Source organism: Podarcis cretensis (assembly GCF_951804945.1).
Source record: "Podarcis cretensis genome assembly, chromosome: 12".
Classification (NCBI taxonomy): Eukaryota; Metazoa; Chordata; class Lepidosauria; order Squamata; family Lacertidae; genus Podarcis; species Podarcis cretensis.
Window position 1 is genome coordinate 49,898,348 of NC_137181.1, and position 27,195 is coordinate 49,925,542.

A 27,195-nucleotide genomic window follows, 5' to 3' on the forward strand; every position below is an offset into this window, starting at 1 on the left:
CTTGGGAGAAGGAAGGCCATTGAGCTCAGCGTGGCTTTCATGTGAGTAACTGTGAAGAGGCGGGAGCGGCACATCTCTCTGTTATTGACAGATGAGTTTTCATTGATGACCTAATTGTTGGGCATAGGCATGTCCTTCTCATAAAAATGCTTTGAGAAAGATGTCTGCGCCTGTCACCAGCCTTCTCACACTGAAACCCATGATAATTTATTTCAAAGACAACTTTATATATTGCTCTGGTAACAAACTTACTGTGAAGATAAATGACCGCCTGCCTAGTTGTATTTTCCGGAGATGACTGTTGTCTATAGATGGTGCTGAAAGGGTAAACGCCTTCTACTGAATGAGGCATCTGAGCAGACATGTATAAGTTAACCAGACAGTGACTTTTTAAAGAGTTCCTGATCTTTAGCTCCAGCACAGCAGGAAACATGGCTAATTCTCTTTGCAAAGTTTCCACATTTTCCTTTGTGGAGCAGAGAGGGATTCTTTTACATCCACTTAATGTGCCGGAGCATGTGCAGAAAACAACATCTAGAGAGTATTTGATCTCAGATGAACACACCACAGGAAGGGTGTATCCTGGTTGGCAGGAAAAAAGGAAGGACAAATTTCAGAGATTCCAAGGACCTAGAAAATAAGAAAGGAGCTGGAGAAGAGAACCAGAGTGGAGGGGAACCAACAGCTCTTTAGAACCCCAGAGATTCCTATTGTCTGGTGTCCACAAACAATTCACTTATCAGTCACAGCTCTCACTTCACCCATTGCCTAAAAATGTTGGCAGACTGGTTCAATACTGTTATAGGATTGTGGGGGTCAGTCTGGACGATACACACAGTTCCCTTCCCAAACCTGTGATCCTGTATGTGTGAGGTTAGATTTTATAAAGAGGAAACCTGCCGAACTGTCCAGACCAGTTTCATTGTAAGATGATGGCCTTAGTTGGCCAGTTATGTACTATCCTTTATATGTCCAAAGAGGTGGCCTTGTCGCCATAGAGACAAATGGGTGGGATTTTTCCAACCTCCTTTATCTGGATGCCATGTCATCCTAGGAGAGAGAGCAATAGACCAAGTGGTCTGTCTGGGGGTGAGTTTTTACTGCTGTTGGAAGTTGGAGACATGGGTTTTGTTTTGTTTTTAAGTTGTGCTAGACCCAAAACAATGGCATTAGACATTAATCCAGGATCCCAGTTTCTCAAATAACATAAATACATCCATTGAAGGAGGTTATTTTGAAAGCTGATGGTAAATATATGTTGTTGGTTTAACTCTATTTCTCAGGAAAAATTATGCAGTTTGGGGGAAAATACATTTAGTGCTTCATAAATTCATCCCTTGCATTCCTGAATGTTTGCCACATATTAAAACATTTTATCAATTTGGTTGTCCAGCACTATGACCTCCAGTTGTCCTCTTCTCTAGCTCAAGAATTCATTTTATCACATTGTGATGAGGAGGGTTGCACTGATTGTTTTTCATAATGAAATGAGCTCATATGTAAATGCTCTGGGAAATGGGGTCTGATGCTTTGCAGACTTCTCAGCCATAGATCAGCAATTAGTCTTCTCTGGGGAAAGAATGAGATGAAAGAAGAGAGGGATTGCATTAGCTTACTGAGTCATCATAAAGCTAATATTCTCGCCAGGATCTTAAGCTGAAACTTTAGTTATTATGACTTCCACTGTTCTTACAAACTGTGATTCACAGAATTACAGTTCAGATGCCAATGTGCCCTGTTTGCAGAGGACAATCTTCTATTGGAAGTCCTCTGTCTGAAGGAGTCTTCTGTTTGAAAGGAGGACAGGAGCCATCAACAGTCTGGCTTCTGATCACAGCATCCACATATTGTATTTAAATTGCAGTCATTTCCTCCTTCTGTGTTTAAAAAGGAGTAAAAGTAGCTGAAAATTGAAACTAATTTTACTGCTTGAACTGTGCTTAAAAGGATTGATACAAACAGAAATTGTTTCCCTCTAGAGGGAGCCTTTGAAATTGTTACAAGAGTTGGGCTGGTGGAATCTCCAGCTGCAAGAGAAAACTGTGAGATTGACCTTGGATTGCTTGAGAATGTCGACAGAAGAAGCCTTAGTGATTGCACTATGCAAGATAAGTGAGTCATTGGAACAGCTCCACAAGAAGACGGATGTGATGAATATTAAAATTGATATTTTGGGACAAAAAGTGACTAATTTGGGACAAAAAGTGAACATCTACACAGAAACTATTCAGGAACCGATACAGGAATCTACTCTGACATGCCAAATGGTGGAGAAAGCGAGGGAGAAAGTTGTGGTTGTTGAACCTAAAGTAATATAAGTGGAGAGGGAGAGAGCCCCAGCCTTACAGAGGCACTTTGATGATTACAAGTTGTTGCCCTCTATGATTGAATTCAGAGAAAGTCAGATTGGAACCCTGCTTGGACTGGAGAAGGAAAGTTGGGTTTTAACCACGGAGATGTGGATGACATGTCGAGAGGGAATAAAAACATTGTTAGGTTGGAGCTCCCCCGAGACCTACTCTTCAGCATCAAAGAAAGGAAATTAAGAACAAGATCAGCAGAAGACAAAGTAAAGTGTATGTATAAATACGAAGAAGATTTGTAGAAGGGACCTGGAAAAGAGTTAAGAGCCTCAGACAGAAGATCACCAGGTTGATGGACTATATGGAATTGACCGAAATGACTGGCAGAATCTGAGACCAGGGAGAAGAGACGTTGGAAGAAGATTGGAAAAAGTTTAAAGTTTATTTATAGAAATAGGGTAAAATTAATGAGTGTTAGAAAAATGTTGGAATGAAATTATATGGCCTTAGTAGAAGTGTTATAAGGAGTTAAGCATAAATAGGTATTATAGTATTAATGGAAATAAGGTTAAAATAAGTTAAGATATTTATATGACAGAAAATAGTGAAAGATGGAAAGTATTTGCTGAAACAATTAATAGAAGTGGAATACAAAAAGGGAGGTGAGAGGAAGTCGATTAAACAAGGGAATGAAAGATAAGGCATTGAAATGGTATGATGTATGTTTTTAAATTGTTTTTGTTCTGTTTTGTTTAGTTTAATGCGTTAATGTTGTGTGGTGTATTGTTTATATATTGTATTGTATTGTTTTTTCTTTCTTTTGTTTTCTTCTTCTTTTTTCTCCTTTTCTTTTTCTTCTTGTTTGTAAGGTTTAAAAGTAATAAATATTAAAGTAAAGGTAAAGGTACCCCTGCCCGTACGGGCCAGTCTTGATAGACTCTGGGGTTGTGCGCCCATCTCACTCAAGAGGCCGAGGGCCAGTGCTGTCCGGAGACACTTCTGGGTCATGTGGCCAGCGTGACAAAGCTGCAGCACATGGAGCCAGCGCAGCACACGGAAACACCGTTTACCTTCCCGCTAGTAAGCGGTCCCTATTTATCTACTTGCACCCGGGGGTGCTTTCGAACTGCTAGGTTGGCAAGCGCTGGGACCAAGCAGCGGGAGCGCACCCCCCGCGGGGATTCGAACTGCCGACCTTTCGATCGGCAAGCCCTAGGCGCTGAGGCTTTAACCCACAGCACCACCCGTGTTTTATTTTTTAAAAAAATTGCAGTCATTTCCAAAACGATCAAATGCATCAAGAATCCTTAACCTACATTGGATACTAGGGCAGAGAAGTGTGTCTAAAGTGATATTACAGTCATACCTCATGTTACGGCCACTTCAGGTTACGTGTTTTCGGGTTGCAGACCGTGGGAAACCCGGAAGTACCAGAATAGGTTACTTCTGGGTTTTGCCACTCACGCATGCGCAGAAGCGCCAAATCGTGCCGGTGCCTGAGCAGACGCAGCACTTCAGGATGCGAACGCTGCTGGTTGCAGACGTGCCTCCGTCACGGATTACGTCCGCAACCCGAGGTTCCACTATAATCACATCGCTTGTGTATAATTAATAGTCATACATAGAATGCCAGTGTGGCTGACTATAAGTACAATTTAGGCAGCCAGAGACATTAGGAGCTTAAAGAGACCCAAATAAGCTAAAGGAAAGAGTCCATCAATGGTGTCTCTGAAAAATTTTAAAAATTACTTGGAAAGACAGGCGAACTAATGCCAGTGTACTGGAAGAAGCAAAGATCACCATTGTCAAAGCAATGATTCTTCAACCTCAACTTCATTGGACTGGTCATGTTGTTCGGATGCCTGATTAGCTTCTTCCAAAGCAACTACTCTATTCTGAATTTATAAATGGAAAGTGTAATGCTGGTGGGCAACAAAGGAGGTTTAAAGACTCTCTCAAGGCAAATCTTTAAAAATGTAGTATAAACACTGACAACTGGGAAACACTGGCCTGCGAGAGCTCCAGTTGGAGAACAGCCTTTACCAAAGGTGTCATGGGCTTTGAAGATGCTCAAACTTAGGATGAAAGGGAGAAACATGCTAAGAGGAAGGCACGCTTGGTAAAACCTCACCATGATCAACTCCCACCCGGAAACCAATGCCCCCACTGTGGAAGGACATGTGGATCCAGAATTGGCCTCCACAGTCACTTACAGACTCACTGTTAAGACCGTGTTCACGAAAGACAATCTTACTCGGCTACAAATGATTGCAGAAGAAGAAGAAGAAGAAGAAGAAGAAGAAGAAGAAGAAGAAGAAGAAGAAGAAGAAGAAGACCCCAATAAGCTAAAGGAAGTTTGCACATGAGAACTCTTGGACAGATTCAATGTTTCACACCCAACACACAGTCACTTGAGCACACTGTGGCTGTGGCCTGAGGCCATGCACTAGGAGATAAGAGGTGGGGGATTTTCTAAATGCAAAGTATAGGCTCTTGAACAATGGATGCCAGTGTGGCTGACTATTAATGGACCAACATGGTCCATTAATAAAATGTTTGATAGCCACTCTTGATTTGAGCTGGAAGAACTGGTTGATAAAATCTACTGCAGTTCTTCCAGCATGGTCAGCTGCTTATCAAATATGCCGCTCTACAAAGTAAGGCATTTTAAATAATTTTAAATAATTTTGTGATCTTTCTCCCAAAAGACTTGTTTATAATGTCTTAGCCAAACAATCTGTTGTTCTTTCGCAGCCCTTTTGGGAATATAGGTTCTACAAGGCTCTGCCATCTCATTAACTTGGGAGTTCACATTTAATCGTAAGCATACATTTCATGAAATTTTGAAAGGCGCATCTTTGATTCTGTGCCTCTAACAAGCACAGTGAGAATACTTAATAAAATATTCAGCACAGCAGCACTTAAATAGCTGGTGCCAATGCTCTTGTAATTGGCTGCGCAAGACAGTCATTCATTGAGAAGTAGTTGTGAATTAGAGCACATATCTGTGGAACTATGTCTGGTGTTCAAAGAATGGCCAAAGTCTAGCTGCAGTTGAGTGCAAGCCTATGCATGTCTTCTCAAGAAGCAAGTCATGCTGTGTTTAGTGGCATTTACCGTACTCGCACAAATGCTCCCCACACTCCTCCCAGGACTAGAAAAGGGTTCGTTTAACCTTCAGTTTGCTAGCAAAACTGAATTCCTGTGTCGCAAAATGATGCATGTCTAAAATGTGTGCCACCAACATGAAAAGTTTGGAAAGCTCTGCACTAAGCCCTAGAGCCAGTGTGGTGTAGTGGTTAAGAGCGGTAGTCTCGTAATCTGGGGAACCGGGTTCGCGTCTCCGCTCCTCCACATGCAGCTGCTGGGTGACCTTGGGCCAGTCACACTTCTTTGAAGTCTCTCAGCCCCACTCACCTCACAGAGTGTTTGTTGTGGGGGAGGAAGGGAAAGGAGAATGTTAGCCGCTTTGAGACTCCTGAAGGGGAGTGAAAGGCGGGATATCAAATCCAAACTCTTCTTCTTCTTCTTCTAGTTTAGTGTCGGCACGGGAAACCTGTGGCCCTCCAGATGTTGGATTCCAATTCATATCAGCCCCTGACAGCATCACCAATGGCCAGGGAAGGTGGGTCCAACAACATCTGGAGATAAGAAGTCCTCCATTCTTGATTTAGCGCAACATGTCAGAACAAGTCTAAGGAACCCCTATCTTCTTGTGCAGCTGTGAGGAGGAGTTTGGAAGCTCCTTCTTTCACTTTTGCTTATCTCATGTTGTCCAGCTGGACAGACAGTGGTTGCCAATAACTATGGTTCATTTTTAACAAGCCAGTTTCATTTTTATTTTTTAAATATACTGAAATAATATTTAGAATATACTGGACCCCATTACGTTTGTTTTTTAAAAAGGCTATCTAAGGTATCTTACCTGTTGGAGATTCAATAGGGATAATGCTTCTCTAAAACATATTTTTTTTTCCATTCTTTTTTCAATGGTTTTTGAAGACCATTGAAAGATTTTTGGCAGAAGGTAACTGAAACTATCAACAGAACTGTATGGAACAAACTTACATTTACAGAGCAAAATATCCTTTTGAATTATATACCCAGCACATGAAACCTTACAAAAGAACAATATGAGTGGATTTTCCATGCCCTGATCACAGCAAAAAGACTGATACTGATGAACTGGAAAAATAAAAATGGGGCTCTCTTCTACGATTGGACTTATACAAACTCGCAACATATGAACAACTTGCATATGCATTTGCCATGGACAAATTGAATTATATTTGGAATCCATTCTTACAAATACTGTAAGAGGTTAAGATGTGGTGAAGTACAATAAGAACTTTGTAAAGTATACAGTTTTAGAGTTTTTTCCCCCTCACCCCTTTACACGGGTTCTGTTTCTCTTTAATTTTTCTCTTTTATTTAAGTCTCACCATGTTCAGTGTGCATATAATTATGTACTTTTAAACTTTCAATAAAGAATTCTGGAGAAAAAGAAATACAAGCCAGTTTCAAACAATTGTTACTAAAGTTGCTTTGTTTGAACTAATCATAGTTGAGATTAACCATGGGTCTGGGTGACATGGCAAATGTCGTTAATCAAAAGTGGAAAGAGGAGAGATCAAGACTCGCTCATGTCACACTAAACCGTGGTTTAGCATTATGACTTTTCCTTTCTTTTCTGGCATAATTAACTCATACATACCCATAAAGTGCATATAATATGAGGGGCGGCATCTATATCTGATAAGGTGGCTGCGAGAAATATTCCAACCTCCTTAGTTTTTGGCGACTAGAGGGTATTTTTTTGGCAGAGGCTCTGGTCAGCATCAAAGGTTCAGGACAATGGGAATTGAGAGTGATGTGCCATTCAGCTGTGAATCCATCTGCTGCAGCTGCTTTAATAACAGCCAATTCTTTGATTAAATTTCATTGCAATTTTAGCAGCTGAAAGAAGGGAGGAAAAAAATCCTGACATTTCATGGAACTCGCCCCAGCTCCTTTCAATTGACACTTCCAGATAAGTAGAACCTCGTGGACCTAACACAAATACATTTGACAGGGCAGGGACTCTGTGCCCGCACCATAGATGCCAGTGGAATGCATAATCTTGTTTCCAAAGAAAGCAACAAAGGGATAGAAGTGTCATCAACAAAGAGAGATAACTTGGTTAGCCTAATCCAGCGAACCAGCCTTTTACTGCAGTGGCTCAAGTGATGATTTCATCATCCAGCTCTGCCCCTCTTGGCAAACCTGCCACCCTTTGGTTCTTAGCCTATGGAAGATTGGCCCTGTAGGATGGCATCCAATGGAAGGCTAAGACACGGCTACTGACTTATTTCCAGTCCTTCATCGTGCTTAATTGAATACATAAACTACAGGTTTTCTGGGAAATTGTATATAATGAGTCAAAGAAAATGTTTAAAAATACTTTTGTTAAAAAAGAAGAAGCCCTTTTATTGGGTATAGTGGATAAAGAGATACCAAGGGAAGATAAATACTGTTTATGCATGCAACAATTGCGGCAAGAATTCACCTAGCCCCAAAATGGGAACAACAAGAAGCAGCAACGAAAGAAGAGTGGCAGATGAAGATGATGGACTTTGCAGAACTGGCAAAGTTGACAGGAAAACCCCGAAACCAGAGTGATCAAGTATTCCGAAAGGACTGGAGTAAATATATACGATATCTGAAAGATTATTGCAAGCAATTAACATCACTAGCAGGGTTGCCTGAAGACTTGTAATGAGAATTTTTCTACCTTTCTATATTTATTTGAATTTTGAGCTATTTTGTAATGAGTGTAATTAGAATTGGAAAACGTACAAAATGCAATGATATAAAAGTGAATTTTGAAAGCCATGAGGCAGGAGGGAAGGAAGCCGATAGGAGGGAGGTAAAGTGGATAATAATGATGTGAGTGTATATTATTAAATGGAAAATAAATTTTTACACACACACACACACACACACACACACACAAACTACAGAAGCAAAGTGCAGGAAAGTAACTAGGACATCTTCTCCTCCAGCTGCTGCCAGTGTGGTGTAGTGGTTAAAAGCGGTAGTCTCGTAATCTGGGGAACCGGGTTCGTGTCTCTGCTCCTCCACATGCAGCTGCTGGGTGACCTTGGGCCAGTCACACTTCTTTGACGTCTCTCAGCCCCACTCACCTCACAGTGTGTTTGTTGTGGGGGAGGAAGAGAAAGGAGAATGTGAGCCGCTTTGAGACTCCTTAAAGGTAAAGGTAAAGGGACCCCTGACCATTAGGTCCAGTCGTGACTGACTTTGGGGTTGCGGCACTCATCTCATTTTATTGGCCAAGGGAGCCGGCGTACAGCTTCCGGGTCATGTGGCCAGCATGACTAAGCCGCTTCTGGCGAACCAGAGCAGCGCACGGAAACACCGTTTACCTTCCCGCTGGAGCGGTACCTATTTATCTACTTGCACTTCGATGTCCTTTCAAACTGCTAGGTGGGCAGGAGCTGAGACCAAACAATGGGAGCTCACCCTGTTGTGGGGATTCAAACCGCCAACCTTCTGATTGGCAAGCCCTAGGCTCTGTGGTTTAGACCACAGCGCCACCCGCATCCCTTAGGGTAGTGATAAAGCGGGATATCAAATCCAAACTCCTCCTCCTCCTCCTTCCTCTTCCTCTTCCTTTTCTTCTTCTACTTCTTGGTGCAGGTTCTGACAGCTAGTAGTCTAGCCTTTGCTCAAACGCCTCCAGAGAAGGACAACTAGTTCCATTAGGAAGTTTCTCTTAAAATGTTTAATTGAGTGACACCACTGCTTTGTGCAGTACAGTTATTTGGATGCTGAAGTCAGATAGCATTTGCTGGAGCAGGAACATTAGTAGCTGTTCCAGCTCACTGGTGGGCATGGGGTCATGATTCAACACTGGTGCAAAATCTTTGGTTATACTCTCACCCCCAGGGTTTTGTAATTCAGTCCAGGGAAGCCCTTCTCCAAGCAAGCAAAATCAGCATCCCCCAGACAGTGTAATGCACAGGAATGGCAGAAACAAAGTTTCCAGCTATGAATGCATTTGATTTGCAAACAAAAGCACCAACTAAAATTAGACTATTGGTCCAAATGAGCAGTTAGTCCAATTTGTTTTTCAAAAGAATTCTGATTTTCTGGAATAACTAGGATCAATCTTCCACATTAAGGAGACAATAGCACTCTTGTTGAAGTGCTCTCACCTCTTAACCAGTTGGAACAACCTCTGCTCTAACTAGCTCTGACATCTTGGCAGGCCAAACCAGAGCATATAACATTTACAGGCTATGTGTGTGTGTTTCTTTTAGGCGCTACAATTAGGCCGAATAGAAATGCATTTGATTCATTGCCTTGTTCGTCTAATGGAAGGAGAAAGACTGTTTGCTTATTTACTGTAATTACTGATGCCAGGTAGCACGTATTGCATAGGCTTGATTTTATTTGGTTCTGTTACATGGCAAGAGTTTCCTGTTATCCTCATAGAGTCTACTGGGATACATTATTTATCCTGTTATCCTCATAGAGTCTACTGGGATACATTATTAGCTCTGGAGCCAAGTGAGGATTCCCAGGTAAGATCCTCCCTCTATTGTGTGGGCAGGTAATCCCTCCCCTACCTGGCCTGGTCTCCTTGGCAACGCTTCCCCCAGGTGGGATTGGACAACTGACTGAGGTAGGCGGAGACCTCCAGGTATCCCACCTGAGGGAGGCAAAGCCAAGCCTATGCTGTTGGAGCCGCTCCAGATCTAGGGGCTGCACGCGTCCACGCAAAGGGCGCCCCCTGTTTTAGGCGGGGAGCGGTCAGTCAGGCAGCTGCCCGCAGGAGAAAAGACTTTGAAACAGGAGATTCTGAAATCTTGTAGCGCTTTGGCCAATGTCTTGTCCTTCCTGGGTTTTACAAAGCCAGGACTGGCTCCTAGCATTTAAGAGACCAGCAGTAGAAGCTAGGAAACTGGGGTCCCCAGGAGAGGCCAGCAGTTTGCAGGAAGAGTTAGCTGTGCCACAGAGTCCGTCTGTGTTTACATTGTTCCCCTTGTCCCCTGAGCAAGTCAAAGCTGTGAATTTAATTCTGTATTTCATCATATAACAAGAAATTGGGTTGCCATTTGGAAAAGTGTTCATCCGCATCATTTTGTCAGGAGAGTCAAGTCCATCTCTTAGAAAGTAAAAAGAGTTGACCGTAAAAGATCACTAAGAGTCAGTCTATGGATTTTCACTCCAGTTTTCTAACCAGTTCCCAGTCTGATGCTGCCATATGCAACTTGAAGGATGCCTTTTAATTCATAACACTGAAGTTTTAAAAGGTTTCCTCCACATTGAAATCTTTCTGGCCTTTCCCTGAGGTTTTCAAACTATTTCCTTCACTGATTTCTTCTATTTTTGGTTCTACATTTTGACACTTTACACGAGCAATTTTCTTCCTCCTTTGGTGTTTAACCATCTGAAAGATCTGTAGACTTTTCTTTTCCCTAAGGCCTAAGCAAACAGAAAATTAACCTTCTCTCCTCTAATGCCTTCTTTCTGGCCTACAAAGAGCAACATTTCTTGCTGTTCTTTGTGATGGTTTTGTCCATCAAAAATTCCCTGTTAATAAGCATGAAGATACTGATCGAATTTTATGGGATTTCTATCTTCTTCTTCTTTAACCACCACTCTCCTAGGATTTGACAATGATTGATTATAGACACACAGCCAGCACATTGCTATGGTGATACCTGATTTTCCTTCTTTAATATCAACTGCTTTGTGGACAAATTGGTTTCTAGATATCTCTATCAGTTACTAAGTATTTGTATCTGGGATAATTTCTGGTACTGGTCTTGACTTCAGTCTTCATGACCTGTACTATTATTAATGCAATGAAAGGAATATTTCCTGGTATCTCGGAGAGTAAGGCTTTCTCACAGGAAACTGTCACCACCAACAGAGTTTGCAAACATATTTACATGCCGAGTACAAAGTGGTTGACTTAAAAATAACTTTGCCCTGTCATATTTGGACAGTCCAAAGCCTGTTATCCCTGCTGAGCTCCCTGAGCTGTTGTTTGTCATGCCATGACAAAAAATAAATATGTAGCCAAGCGTTCAGTAAAGATTCATAATTTCTGACTGCTGGATCTAACATATGTATTCTGGAAAAACAATGCTGAAATCTGCCAGCTCAAATGTGGATCCTGGGCCTACTCAAGATCCACAACAGGAGGCCACCAAGTCAACATAGCCCCTCCTCCTCCTCAAAGGAGTACCATCTGTGTCTCACAGTTTTCAGGCTCCTAGCAGAAGAGGTTGATGGAGGTAAGCATGATTGTAGCCATGGGAACTGCAGGGAAACAAGCTGCTCAATAGGGACGTATCCTAAAATATAACGAGAGGTCTTATGAAATTGCCTTTCTTCCCCATGCATTGTACATGTGCATGCCATATAATGGCAGCTCAATCCAATTTTCTGCTGTACCCAGTAGTGTCGCAGCAGTTACAAGGGTATTGTCAAGGACTGTGCTGGGGAGGGCTGCACTGAGGAGGAATGGTGGGAGCCTCCCCCTCCCCCTCCCCCTGATCCTGATCAGGATCCTGAATCTTCCCAGGAGCAGAAGGACAGTATAGATTTGGGGAAATGGTTTGCAGAGGGGCACAGTTCAAAAGGCAGAAGCTGGGAAGTACTGCATGGGGAACAGCTAACTGAAGAAACACTGGAAGAGAGAGAGAGAGAGGGTTAACAGATTCAGTCTTTGGATAGTATTCATCCCCCCTTCCCCAAAGTCACAGAGAGCTCAGAAAGTGTCAGAACAGAAAGCGCAGAGGCTACAAGCTCAAATTACAAGACGTAGGAGTGATGTAAATTAATAGGGACGGAAGGGAGAGTGAGCCTTAATTGGGAGCACCGCCATTCCGGTTAGACGCTTCCTGTTGTCATTCGCTGTGTTTATTAAAGAAACTAACTGGTAAGAATTCCCTTTCGTTTGATCTGCTCATTTATGGCCACGGGGGAGGAAGCTGATTCCCCAAAGCCTGACATGTATACTGTGGAAGCAAAGGGAGAAGCAAAAATGTTCTGGTGAAAAGCTGTACTAGTTGAGCTGCTCAGGGCTGATGAGAGGAAGTTAAAGGAAGCACGTGTTCCATATCTCTTTCTGGAGTGATGGGATCTCTTGCACTACTAGTCCCACCCTGGCATGGATGACATAAGTATTTTCTCTTTGGTTGCATATGCGCCATAGATTTAAAGCACACACCCAAGAACCATAGTTTACCCATCACAGAGCTATAACCCCCAGCCCTCTTAACAAACAATAGTTCCCATGATTCTTTGGGGGAGGGAAATGTTCCTTAAACGTTCTTTAAACATATGCTGGGCACACAGATCCAGTCTCACAGACTTAGGACTCAGCTACATTAGTCAAGAAACAACGTTTTGAATGTGTTATAAACATGCAACATCAGATGGCGCCAGAGAGCAAAAACAAATTCTAAGTGATTTTCCATAGTGGTTCCCCCCCCTTTGTTATAACGATTTAATTTCTGACTTATTTATAGTGGGTTTCTTCCTGTGTGTAGATCCAGCCTTAATTACAGTAACTAACTCTTCCCTAGCAAAGCGGCTGAATCTCTGTTTCTACTGCAAAGGGGAGATGTATCCTTTAGCAGGAAACCAATCTTGTGTCCTAATGACACAACATGCAAAGAAGAAAGGGGTCATGACTCAAGCCCTGCCTATCCTATAAGGTGGTACCTCGGGTAAAGTACTTAATTTGTTCTGGAGGTCTGTTCTTAACCTGAAACTGTTCTTAACTGAAGCACCACTTTAGCTAATGGGGCCTCCTGCTGCCGCCGCACCGCCGGAGCCCGATTTCTGTTCTTATCCTGAAGCAAAGTTCTTAACCTGAAGCACTATTTCTGGCTTAGTGGAGTGTGTAACCTGAAGCGTATGTAACCTGAGGTACTACTGCACATGAGTTTTCCTCTCCAGATACATTTTTAATACAAAACCTGATGTCAGCCTCCTTAGATATACTTGTACCTGGAATGTTCATCGGTTGTACAAACCAAAGTTATCAGTTCTGGCCATCTCTGGTTCCTACACTGATACCTTTTCAGTGTCAAGTAAAAGTTTTAAAACTATATATCTGTATCTGTATCTGTATCTGTATCTGTATCTATATCTACACAAGATGTTATATTTAAATTTTGCTGAATCTGTCTTTTATTACAGCGGAACCTCAGGTTGCAGACATAATCTGTGATGGAGGCATGTCCACAACCTGCAGCATTCGTAACCTGCAGCACCGCGTCTGCGCATGCGTGTGACGCGATTTGGCCTTCTGCGCATGCGCGAAGCGTGATTTAGCACTTCTGCGCATGTGCAAGTGGCGAAACCTGGAAGTAACCCTTTCCGGTACTTCCGTGTCTGCAACCTGAAAAAGCGTGACCCTAAGCGTCTGTAACCCAAGGTACCACTGTACTGCTATGATTAATTGTAGTTTTTATTGCTTTTATTGTTATTCTTTGTCCTGGGAACTTTTGATTGGAAGTGCAGTAAATACATTTTAAAAATTTAAAATCAAATCAATTCACTCACTATTTAAATTCCAGCAACACTGAGAGAGAGAACTTGCCTGAATGAAAACTACATGTGTAAATAAATTTGCTAATATTGCTTATTTCATTAAAGCACTATGTCTAATAGAAATACTGTAGTGCAATTGAATCATAAAATTAAAATGCCCAAAGCTCAGGTATTGAATTTACTAGATGAGGACAGCATCATTAACTGTTTTGCAATTGCAATGAACTGCTCTGAGACTTCCAGGTATTAATATTTACCACATTGCTCTTTTAATTATTTTTAATTATTGAGTTCCAGCATCAGGCTCCCCAGTAACCCTACAATTGTTTACTTGAATTAAAAGAAGTCCAAACTGGAGACTATTTTGCTAAAGAGCTCAAGGGAAGGGTGTTCTCATTTTTATACATAACAAAATTGGCTTTCATTAAACTGCATGACCTTGGCTGAACATAGATTTGAGTTGTCAATACCACATTCTTCCCATAGCCCTTAATTGTCCCACTGGGATTTCTTTTGCAAATAAGGAGGGATTGAAAATATTGTCTGTAGCCGATTTGCTGTGCATACTAACATGTTTCTGGCCTTTAATAGAAGCCCAGTGTCCCTGAATTAAAGCTACATCTTTCACTTGGAGAAACAGTTTCTCTAAACTATTGCCCTACTCTAGAAAAATCCCTCACTGAGCTTCATCAAGAAGCCCAAAGCACGGCTGCACTTTAGAGGGCAAACCAGTATCAAAACCAAATTAATACTATAAAAATCCAATTAGTTTCAGTGAAGCTCCCTTGCACGTAACATAAACTATAATGCCTCTTTGAGCTTCATTCACAACTTTTTTCTCCATTGATTGAAAGGTAGAAAGGCCCCTGTGAACCATTTTAAGTTATCTCAATGGCTAGATGCAGCATCTGTTGCTAAATGTCAGGCGATTATATGAATAGTGTTCGTTGCAGTTTGGAAGGGATGAGCCCCGAAGAAAAAATCAGCCCATTCACATGTATACAGACTTCTAGTTCTTGGGCAGTAGCTGTGATCCATTGGCTAAACAGAAATAGAATTCTTGATGCTTAGAGGGCTGCTCATGAGCTCATTTGTGAATGGGGAAGTGACTGGTGTTCATGCATACACTGGAGCCCCTCTGCCAGAAATAACGCTATAGACCTATTCAGTCATTCTCCCCACTCCCCACATGTAATCACCATCACAGGATGCAGTGGCATAGCATGGGTTGCCAGAACCCGAGGCAAAGTCCAGGGCTGTCATAAGCATATGCGGTGCCAGGGTGCAAAGATCTGCCCGACGCCTGCCCCCCCAGGTTGCCTAGAGTTGTCGACCTTTTTTTGGGAACCTGACACCACACTTATCTCTGCTCAGGAAAAGAAAACAGGAAACATAAGGAGCCCAGTGCAACAAACATGGCCCTCTCCATGGCCCTACGCCAATCCCAGGCGTGCAGGAGGGCGGAGCCGGTCAGCCGCCTCAGCATTTCACTGGCTCGCTTGCCCCCAAACTCATGGCGCAGAAGAGCCCACAGCAGAAGAGCCTGTTGTGGTGCTCCAACTGACGGGCAGGTTCTTCCCCGGACTCCAACTCTTGGGACTGGACTCTTGGCTTTGCACCCCTGGTACCTATGGTTAAGACGGCCCAGGCAAGGTCCAAAACCCATCTCTCTTCCTCTGCCTCTTCTGTGTTTGCCTTGACTTCCCCCACCAGCCCATCAAAAGCAGCGTCTTTCAGGGATGTTCTCCCAGGGGTCCCTTGTTTCTTCCTGCTGCCCTCCGGTGTTTCATAGCTCTTTCTCTTCCCTGCCTGAACTCTCCCTCCCTCTATTCCTCCCCTCAGTTTTGTTTTTTCTGGTACCCATCTTTTCTTTGTCTGCACAAAAGGAAACTCCCTCGGAGGCAGAGCATTGATTGCTCACCCGCCCTGCAGAGATGGGGCTGAGGGGGGAAAGCATGCAGGTGTGTGTGTGTCATAGTGTGTGTTTCCTGCTGGACACCACTGAGGTGTGTTGGGCAGTAGGTGACAAGGTGGTGTGGGGAGGGTGGTGTTTGTGCTTAGAAATAATTTGCATTTAAAAATAAAATTTCCAGATCCCTCCCCCCCCCATCTGAACCAAATACACAGACATCCTTTGAAATGCATACTTACCACTTCTCCCGTGCTAGGGTAAAGTGCATATCTCAGTGAAAATAAAGTTTCATTATATTAGGGGCAATTGTTTTGCAAAAATGTGTATGTTAGTCAAAATGACATAAAAATGTTCATTGTGGACAAAATGTACACTGAAACATTTATGAATTGTCATGAGGACTTCCTTTAAAAAATAACAAACTCATAAAGAAGTGCATAGAACTGAATTAAATATAGGGGAAATGGGAAACCTAGAGAAGCTGAAATTGGTTGATTTTCCTAGTCCTTAGCAAGCTCTACATTCCAGAGGTTCAGCCCCCAACATATGGGAGACTGCAAGAACAGCGGATGGGGTGTGTGGGAGAGGAAGTGGCCAATGGACTCATCCTCCCTATTTTGGTGGTACTAGTGTAGAAGGAGTAGTAGAGCAACATGCACCTAGGATAACCAGCCTCATATAACTAACATGCTGAAGTCTAATTAACACACAAAGGGGTTAATAACATAGAGTAAGTTGTCATGCCAGGCTTAGCTATGTCCACTTCCATTCACCTTGAGAAAAAGTAGGTTATCAAGTCTTTGCTGTCCTTCACCTGAGAAGGTCAATGTGTGAAGGGGTTTGAGCTGGTTGTTCCAGCTCAGACCTCATGGCTCTCACAAGCCACTCATGAGTTCCTATACCAATAATTTAGGAACTTTCACCACTTTGTATTTAAGCCAAGTTTTTATTGCCTGTGCAACTTTTTCTGAATGCTGTATGGAAAAGCACATGAATCTGTCCTTTGGAGAGTTTGCAAACTGATTTAACTTAACAACCGTGTGGTATTTTTCTATGGCAGGGGAAGAGGGAAACTTTGGAAGAAACATAGAAGGTATGTGTTGTGATTTTAGATTTCTGCTGAAGTCCTCTCACCAAAGAATAGTTGACCCAAACTTGAATTTTGTCATCCAGGGAATTCTCCTTTCTGTGTCTTTTTTGTTTTTGTTTTTTTGCACCAACAAGGAGAAAATAATACAAATATTATTTTTTGGTACTTCAAAGTTGTTTTGTTCTTCAAAGGTAAAACCAAATAGAAGCAAAGGTAAAGGTACCCCTGACCATTAGGTCCAGTTGCGAACAACTCTGGGGTTGCAGCGCTCATCTCGCTCTATAAGCCGAGGGAGCCGGCATACAGCTTCCGGGTCATGTGGCCAGCAGGACTAAGCCGCTTCTGGTGAACCAGAGCAGCGCATGGAAATGCCGTTTACCTTCCCGCCACTGCGGTACCTATTTATCTACTTGCACTTTGACGTGCTTTCAAACTGCTAGGTGGGCAGGAGCAGGGACCAAGCAGCAGGAGTTCACCCCATTGCGGGGATTCGAACCGCCGACCTTCTTATTGGCAAGCTCTAGGCTTAGTGGTTCAGACCACAGCGCCACCCGCGTCCCTAAAGTACTGAATAATAATAATAATAATAATAATTTATTATTTGTACCCCGCCCATCTGGCTGGGTCTCCCCAGCCACTCTGGGCGGCTTCCATAAAAACCAAAAATACACTAAAATATCACAGATTAAAAACTTCCCTGAACAGGGCTGCCTTAAGATGTCTTCTGAATGTCAGGTAGTTATTTAAAAAGGTAAAGGTAAAGGTACCCCTGCCTGTACGGGCCAGTCTTGACAGACTCTGGGGTTGTGCGCCCATCTCACTTAAGAGGCCAGGGGCCAGCGCTGTCCGGAGACACTTCCGGGTCACGTGGCCAGCGTGACATCGCTGCTCTGGCCAGAGCCAGAGCCAGAGCCAGAGCCGCACACGGAAACGCCGTTTACCTTCCCGCTGGTAAGCGGTCCCTATTTATCTACTTGCACCCGGAGGTGCTTTCGAACTGCTAGGTTGGCAGGCGCTGGGACCGAGCAGCGGGAGCGCACCCCGCCGCAGGGATTCGAACCGCCGACCTTTCGATCGGCAAGCCCTAGACGCTGAGGCTTTAACCCACAGCGCCACCTGCGTCCCTAGGTAGTTATTTACTGAAGTGTTAATAAAAAACCATCTAGTACAAGCATTGATGCCACTAGCTGTTTTTTTTTTGGGGGGGGGGAGGGATAGTTTGGCATACTACTGGACTAAGGAAAGCATCTAGCCGTTGACAAATATAGTAGGATTATGAATTTTGCTTTCAACTACTCTTCATAGTACAAGAAAGTGTTTTTCTTATCATAGGATTAGTCTTTGGTCAATGGTTTTATGCCTTTTTCCCTCCCAAAACGAATACATGGGAGTTGTTAATATGATGTAATCTAGTCATTATTTGATTCTTTTAATTGCATTTGATACATTCTACACAATTAAATTGCGCTACAGCCTGCAAGAGTTCTTCCAATTCAGTTGGCCACTAGAGTTTAGCAGAAATGGTTATGATTCCTACTACATACACAAAGAACTGGCACGCAAAGAACATTGAAGAAAATCGCCCAGACAAGAACTCAAGCCAGATTTGCACCCACTCATCTGTCGCTTAACTTAAATCAGTCAGAAAGCAATTCAGTTAAGACAGTGACATATTAAAGCCAGTGAAATTGGTGTGAGTGGTCTGTCATAACAAAACACATTGAAGAAATATGACCTTGTGTACTCTCCCATTTTGGCATGAGTTCAATAGGCTTCCCTGGCAGCACTATGAACTGAAGGCCACCCGCTAACAAGATCCTGATAGAAAGAAAAGAAAATGGAACGAATTCTTTCAGCAGCTGATCAATAGCATTGACTTGAAGGTGTTAAACGAATGGTGCAAAGCCAGCTCATGTCACACCTAATTGCCGTGGCACCCTATCAAGATTGATCTATGCAATTTAAAGTAAAGCATATGTTAAGTTGCCATTGATCGGAATAAAAGTGTGATCTCCTAAGCATGGCCTGCTAAAAGTACATAATGTATAACCCCAGCCACATGGAGAGCAACTGTAATAATAATAATAATAATAATAATAATAATAATAATAATAATTAATAATAATAATTAATAATAATAATTTATTTATTTATTTATACCCCGCTCATCTGGCTGGGCCTCCCCAGCCACTCGGAGCGGCTTCCAACAGAATATTAAAATACAATAGTCTATTAAACATTAAAAGCTTCCCTAAACAGAACTGCCTTCAGAATTAGCTTATGCATGGCACTGTCTCCATGCTGTGGCACATAGTTCTGCACATGGACTGCCAACGCAACTGGAGGGCGTCTTTCACACCACTACCAGAAGCCGTGTTGGTGATCTAGACAATGCAGAAGATTTTCAGGGTGATCCGTACCACACTTTACTTGTAGAGCAAGAATGGGGAAACGGTGGCCCTCCAAATCCCATAAGCCTCACCCACACATCTGTCAGGCGGCAGAGGAACCAACCCCAACCGCAGGTTGCCAGGAACAGATATGACAAGAAAAGTCCTAGCCATCTGCTTTTTATTCAATATTTACAGAGAGACTTGAGAATGTAGCTTCTTGGAATAACGGCGTTGTCTCGAGTAAATCTCCACCTCCCTTTTCTCCCACTTCCTCATTCGTCAACAGCACCACCATCCCTATGGTTGCCACTTAGGGCCATCTGTCTTCAAGCTCTTTGCTCTCCTACTTTTAAGGCTCGCCAGGTTCTGAGAGATGGTGGGTCTGGAATGCTTTCTAATGATAACTGCCTCCTCCTCTCCCATTATTTCCCAACTTTCCCCCTCATCTTCCTCTGAGCTGTGACCTCCCTCAAACCCCTGTTGTAATTCTGAACTGTCTTCTTCTTCTCTGGAAGGGTCAGGCTGGGGAGGTGATCTCCACCATTCCTCCTCTGCCTGGCCCCTGACACCATCACACCCAAGGAGAGTTCTACTTCAGCAACTTATGGAGAGCCACCAGGTAGCCATTCCTGGTGAAAGCATGGAGAAGTCACCATGTAGAAACTATGTCAACCAGCCTAACTGCAGAGTCTACCATTTCCTAGAAGAACCACAGCTTTAGCTGTGGCAGAGGCTGGTAAAAGAGAGCGAGTGACTGAGGCGGCAAAGGTGAGTTGCCTACTGCTTGAGCACCAGCTCTCCAGCTCAACATCTTACCTTAAATGTTACATTTCTGTTTTGCTTAGAGATGGAATTAGTGACTCTGTGAGAAAAGTAAGGTTTCTTCCTTTTGTGGGGTGTTGGGTGTTTGAGAACAAACTGCAAGCAGGGGATCTATTGGGAGAAGGAATCTTGGAAGGACAAACTATCTGCGGGGGGGTGGGGGTGGGAATCTGTGAGGGATTGCTTGAGAAACGATATCCAACAATAACATGCTCATTTTGGATGGCATTTGAACTTCAGAAAAACTTAATTGCAGGTTGGAGGAGGGGGGCAGTGAAGTACATGGATGGCCCTTTGACATTATGTCCTAGATTTCTATTGAAGCAGAGCTCCTATTAAAACATCATGGTTAGGTCTTAGGAGCTCCAGAAAAGAAACCATTGATCCTCAGTAACAGCCTTCATATTTACCCAAAAGGGGTCTCCTAATTATACCTCCCTAGGTCTGAGAGCTAGGGACGCAGGGGGCACTGTGGGTTAAAGCCTCAGCGCCTAGGACTTGCCGATCGAAAGGTCGGCGGTTCGAATCCCTGCGGCGGGGTGCGCTCCCGCTGCTCGGTCCCAGCGCCTGCCAACCTAGCAGTTCGAAAGCACCTCCGGGTGCAAGTAGATAAATAGGGACCGCTTACCAGCGGGAAGGTAAACGGCGTTTCCGTGTGTGGCTCTGGCTCGCCATAGCAGCGATGTCACGCTGGCCACGTGACCCGGAAGTGTCTCCGGACAGCGCTGGCCCCTGGCCTCTTAAGTGAGATGGGCGCACAACCCCAGAGTCTGTCAAGACTGGCCCGTACGGGCAGGGGTACCTTTACCTTTACCTTTAGGTCTGAGAGCACATGAGACCATCGCCTTGCAGAAGCTAAGTCAGAGTCTAGATTGGTGGTTGCCTAGGACAGAGGCGGAGCTAGCTGCTCTGGAACCCAGAGCGGCACACATGCTGTGCACCCGGGGGCGGGGCTAGCCACCCGTGAGGGCGGGGCTAGCCACCCGCTGCAAGCGGTCAGCATCCTGGGGGGGGCGTCTGTGATGGGCCGCCCCCACTGCAACCACCTTCCTCCACCACTGGCCTAGGAACCACAAGTCTTCTTTTTTTTTTTTGAATATTTTTTTATTAGGAATTTCAACATAACAATTTATCAAAAACAAATCTTCCTCATTTCCCTCCCTTTCCCCCTCCCCCCAAAAGAAAAAAAAAAACCCTCCCACCTCCACCCCAACTTCCCTCAGCTCCTCCCTCTGGTTTTTCAGCATGTGTTATTCTCTGCATGTTATAAAATTATAAAGCTCCTTAATTTATCTATCTGTATGTTATCAATAATAAATTTGTGTATGTGTATTCAAAACCTGCCAAGGAGTCCAGTACATTTTGTTGTTTCTTTAAGTACTTGGTAAAAGGTTCCCGTTCTTCTTTAAAGTCACAGTTGTCCTTATCACGTAGTTTGTACGTCAATTTCTCCAGTTCCAGGAACCACAAGTCTTCTGCAAGGTTCCTGATGAAAGTGAGACGGAATACAAGGCAATAATATATATAAAAATAACATTGGGGAAGAATGTCCTGACCCTTTCTCAGGACTCAGATGAACACCTGCCTTCCTTTCTAGGGTAAGAAACAGAAGGTCCCATGTGGCTTCTCCCTCCTTACTTGATCGAGAGATGTAAACAAGATGAATGTCAAGAGGAGGCAGAACATTTTGTTTTCTCTGACCCCTCCTTTTCACTCTGGAAATGCATACATGCTGCTAGTAGGTGACCAGCGAGAGAGAGAGAGAGAGAGAGAGAGAGAGAGAGAGAGAATAACTAGTACTTGCAGATTCTGTTTCATGATGTTGCTAAAGATCAGCCACCCCCCAGGATTTAATAAAGATGTTCTAAGGCTGCAGTCCTATATACACATAACTGTGGAAGTTAGTCACAATAGGACTTAATTTTGTGTAGACATGCATAGGATTGCACTGAAAGTGACTTCTCCATTTCTCCTTAGATATGCAATGTAAGAAAGCTGCATCCTGGCTTAGGATCTTATATGAAGTCAGGGGTGGCCCATCCTATTTTGCCACCTGAGGCAAGATGGGAAGAAGCTGCCTCCCTGCCCCCACGCCTGGCCAAAGCCTCACTTTCTGGGGTCGGCTCTGGAGAAGTGAGAAGAAGCAGTGGCGGTGATGAAATCTTGTGAGAGTTCCACATGATCTCACCAGAAACCTCTGCTGTTGTTTCTTCTTATTTGTCAAGGGGTGGCGGCAGGGGCAGGCAGGGCACACATGGAGGCACTGCCCTTAGCATTCTGCCACCCAAAGCGACTGCCTCAGTTCGCCTCATGGGTGGGCCAGCCCTGTATGAAGTAGACTACCAAGCACAATGGATGTAGGAGAGAATGCTTTCTTTTTGCTGCAGGATAGCTCTGAGCCTCTAATCCATAAAAAGAGGGGAGAAGTTTAAGAAAAAACTATATTAAGTGTCTGGGAATCTTGCTCAATGCCAGGTCAGTTTATTTGTTCATCTGTTGTTGTTTAGTCGTTTAGTCATGTCCAACTCTTCGTGACCCCATGGACCAGAGCACACCAGGCACTCCTGTCTTCCACTGCCTCCCGCAGTTTGGTCAAACTCATGCTGCTGGCTTCGAGAACACTGTCCAACCATCTCGTCCTCTGTCGTCCCCTTCTCCTTGTGCCAGGGTCTTTTCCAGGGAGTCTCTTCTCATGAGGTGGCCAAAGTATTGGAGCCTCAGCTTCAGGATCTGTCCTTCCAGTGAGCACTCAGGGCTGATTTCCTTATTTGTTCATCTACACAGTATTAAATCTATTCTGATTGGAGTCACTTGTACTGGCTTGTATTGGCTCTCCAGCAGAGGTCTTTGTCATCACCATGACCTAAACCTGGAAATGCCAGGGACTGAGACCAGGACTTTTCTGCTGCCAAACCTTCAGCTTGAGCTGTGGAGGAGACCAGGCAGATAACATTTGCTTCTGGGCAGGAAACATAAGCATGTTTTAATTTCTGTGAATAGTCATACCGGAGAGTCGCAAGCTGCAATCAAGCTGTTTAACGGCACTGGAGATATTGGAATGTTAAGGCATTTCTTCTGGGCATCATTTACATTTACTTTTATTGTCACCATAATTCTGCTCCTTTACTAGGCTGTCACAAAGTCCCTTGTGAAACAATAATAAGCTGAGCAAACTGTAGAGCCATTTCTTTTTGCAGTGGCTCAGGTGGTTACAAAAGAAGTCAGATCTTGGGGGTGGAAGTCTGGGTGAAAACAATGTAAGTTTACCTTATCATTTACCCTCTTTCTAGAGGTTTCAGGTGTCTTGGCTACTCTGGCAAGGCATAGCTGGGATAGCTCTTAATCTGAGGGTCATGGGTTCCAGCCCTACACTGGACAAAAAATCCCTGCATTTCAGCAGTTTGGATTATATGACCCACAAGGTCTCTTCCAACTCTACAATTCTGTGATTTTGTGATAGCTGTGGATCATTGTTGGAAGGAAGAGTTCATCAGGTACAGAACGAAGAAGGGAACGGCAGTCAGTTTAAGCTGGGGAAACTTGCAGAACTGTCCAGATTGGATGCCATTTTGAATCAAGATGGCAGACAGAACCTTTCAAATCCACACTGATTTTAACTACTGATTTCAAAGCTGCAGTATTTTGGGGGTTTCTCACAATTCGCAGAATTCAGCCTCGGTCCAGTATGCCTAAAGGAGCGTCTCCACCTCCATCGTTCTGCTGGGACACTGAGGTTCAGCTCCGAGGGCCTTCTGGCGGTTCCCTCATTGTGAGAAGCCAAGTTACAGGGAACCAGGCAGAGGGCCTTCTTGGTAGTGGCACCCACCCTGTGGAACGCCCTCCCACCAGATGTCAAAGAGAAAAAGAACTACCAAACTTTTAGAAGACATCTGAAGGCAGCCCTGTTTAGGGAAGCTTTTAATGTTTAATAGGTTATTGTATTTTAGTGTTTTGTTGGAAGCCGCCCAGAGTGGCTGGGGAAACCCAGCCAGATGGGCAGGGTATAAATTATTATTATTATTCGCAAGCAATGCCAGGACTGCTAGTTATAAATACACCTTTGTTAAATCTATTCCATATTTTGCCTTCCTTCTTTGGTCCAAATGCATCGGTTAATTTAGTGTTAACAGCTTATTTGTGCATTTGAATCTCCCATTCTTGTACCATAGCTATTGCTTTTACCCTTCAATACTGAGCATAACCTGCATGATAGCATTTATTTATGTTCTCACCTAAGTCAATAAAAAAATAGCAATAGTTCCAGGCTTACTGCCATTCTAGTTATTCTAGCAATTGCTCTATTTAAACTGGTGCAATATTTTTGAGCCCATAGGCGGTCCCACTAGAAATTCTTAAAGGAATTGTGGGCACTGTAATTAACCCCTTCCAACTTACAGTTCCAAGCCACCCTTAACAAACAGACCCAGTAAGTGAGGCTTTTTCCAGATGTGGAGGCAGAGGCAGGAAGGCAGCCAAAATTGTACCCTCCAGTTTTTTTAGACTAACACATCATCCCTGGCAATTTTCCATGTTATCTCAAGCTGAATGCACACCTGGAGGGTATCAGGTTGGCCTATGCAATGAAAATGAACAACTCCCACCAGGAAATCTATGTCCCCACTGTGGAAGGATGTGTGGATCCAGAATTGGCCTCCACAGTCACTTACGGACTCACTGCTAAGACCATGTTTTGGAAGAGAATCTTACTCGGCCAGAAGAAGAAGAAGACCTTTACTGGATCCTTGGGAGGACTAGTTCCCCACTCCTGCCTAGATGAAATGACAACGGAAATCTTACTTTCCTGTGATCAAGCAAAACTGAACCCAGTAGGGCTCACTTTACAGTAAGCATGCATGGGTTTATATCAGGGTCGGCAACGTGTGGCCCATGGGCTGGATGCGGCCTACGAAGACCGTTTTACTGGCCCATGAGCCACCCCTGAACCAAGTCACCTGCTCGGTGAGTCCCCCACATGCTGCACTAAACTGGTGCAACGCTGCGTGGGGACTCGCCGAGCGGTGCTGGAAATCGCATCTGCGCACACGCAGATACCAGAAATCACATCTGCACGTGGCCAGATGCCGAAAATCGCTTTTGCGCAGGTGCAATTTTCGGAGTTTGGGCATGCGCAAAAGCAAACTCTGGCATCGCGCTGCGCCAGTCCGGCCCACAGATGATCTCCATGAGACTGATCCAGCCCATGGCCAGTAAACCTTGCCAACCCCTGGTTTATATCGTAACCCTACTAACAACACGGAGGGAAGAGAAACTGGACAAAATTTACCCCTTTGCCTCTAAGCGGCTGTTGTAGAGTTCACATGCGCTTCAATAGGGAAATACAACAAAATTTGTAATAGGCAACAAATGATACTCCTAACACTATAAGTTCTCTGTGTGTCTACACAACAGAACTGTGCTTTATATTGGAGACTGATGCTCTTCCTCTTAAGAAAAGAAAATCACAGACCCTGAGAGATGTTGAAATCTTTGCCATCCATTTAGGGCGCCTATTGACATTGTGATGCATGGGTCAATTATTTCAAAACATTCAATTTATTAGAGGAGGTTCACAAAAGGTATGGCCGTGCCTAGACACAATATTCAGAAGAACCCTATGAATCTTGACTCAGAAGTAAGGCCTATTGATTTCCATGGGACTTCCTTCCAAGGAAGTGTGTGTAGTAATACTCTAATATTGCAGCCTTCAAATGAGTCTTGGCAATAGAGTCTTGGATGGCACTGAACAAAAAGACGCCATGTATATTGGTTGTATTTCTTCTTCTTCTGGTATATATTGCTTTAATCTTTCCTCAAATCTTGGCACAATTGCTGGTAAAGAGAATGTTTTATGACAGGATTTTTATTTGCTATAAAGCAAAAATGCAGGACTGAGAGAATGGTGCTCCAGCTCATGTATCAGGGGAGGTAAATGCTTGAAAACAAATGAATTTTTTAAAACTTAGGTTTTCTCAACAGCTATCTTGAGATCAGAGCAGGCAGTTTTGGACCTAATTAGGTTTACAGAATAAAATGAGAGCATGTGTGTGTGTTAAAAGATGAAAACAAAACAACAATGTTCATTAAAACTAATAAGGCACCAAGGCAGGCCACTGTGACTGGGGACATTAATGCTATATAAAGAGTTGTCTTTATTGGGGAAATTTCCTGTTTCATCTTGGACAGCCCTTATCTGATGCCCACCATTTTGCCAAATGCCCATGCCATAGGTAACTCGCAAACAGGGATGGGGTGGAAATTTGATACTGTTCACATTTAAAGGTGAATATTCCTAAGTCAGACTTTCCAAAACACTATGTCATTTATGTCCATTAATTTTTATGGGTCTACTCTTGAGTATGACTAGTATTGAATACCACCCAGTATATTCAAGTCCTTGGCACACCTTGTTTTTCGTTGGTGTTTAATGCTATTTTCGAATGATTTTTGAAGCTTGCATTGATACTATTATCTTACGGTAATTTTAAATGGGGGGTAGCAGTTGACGTACTGGTTCAGGAAACGTGAATTAGACAAACTTAATGAATTTCTCACCCCATACTTATATAACAACAACAACAACAACAACAACAACAACAACAATTTATTATCTATACCCCGCCCATCTGGCTGGGTCCCCCCAGCCACTCTGGGCAGCTTCCAACAAAACACTAAAATACAATAACCTATTAAATATTAAAAGCTTCCCTAAACAGGGCTGCCTTTAGATGTCTTCTAAAAGTTTGGTTCATGGTTCTTACATTCCATGTAAGAAAGATGGAGGGCACAAGGAGAAGGGGACGACAGAGGACGAGATGGTTGGACAGTGTTCTCGAAGCTACGAACATGAGTCTGACCAAACTGCGGGAGGCAGTAGAAGACAGGAGTGCCTGGCGTGCTCTGGTCCATAGGGTCATGAAGAGTCGGACACAACTAAACAACAACAACAAAAAAGTTTGGTAGTTATTTTTCTCTTTGACATCTGGTGGGAAGGTGTTCCACAGGGCAGGTGCCACTACCGAGAAGGCCCTCTGCCTGGTTCCCTGTAACTTGGCTTCTTGCAGCGAGCAGTGGCGTAGCGTGGGTTGTCAGCACCCGGGGCAA

General features: G+C 43.6%; 1 protein-coding gene across 1 annotated transcript in view; it reads right to left on the reverse strand.

Moving 5' to 3' along the window:
• Positions 1-21,330: 21,330 nt before the first annotated feature.
• Positions 21,331-27,195, reverse strand: part of LOC307199533 (rho guanine nucleotide exchange factor 12-like) — a 109,908-nt gene continuing 104,043 nt past the window's right edge. Inside the window, exon 4 of the transcript XR_013831991.1 lies at positions 21,331-21,580. The gene's annotated coding sequence lies outside the window, so the exon portion shown is untranslated. The remainder of the gene's footprint in view (positions 21,581-27,195) is intronic.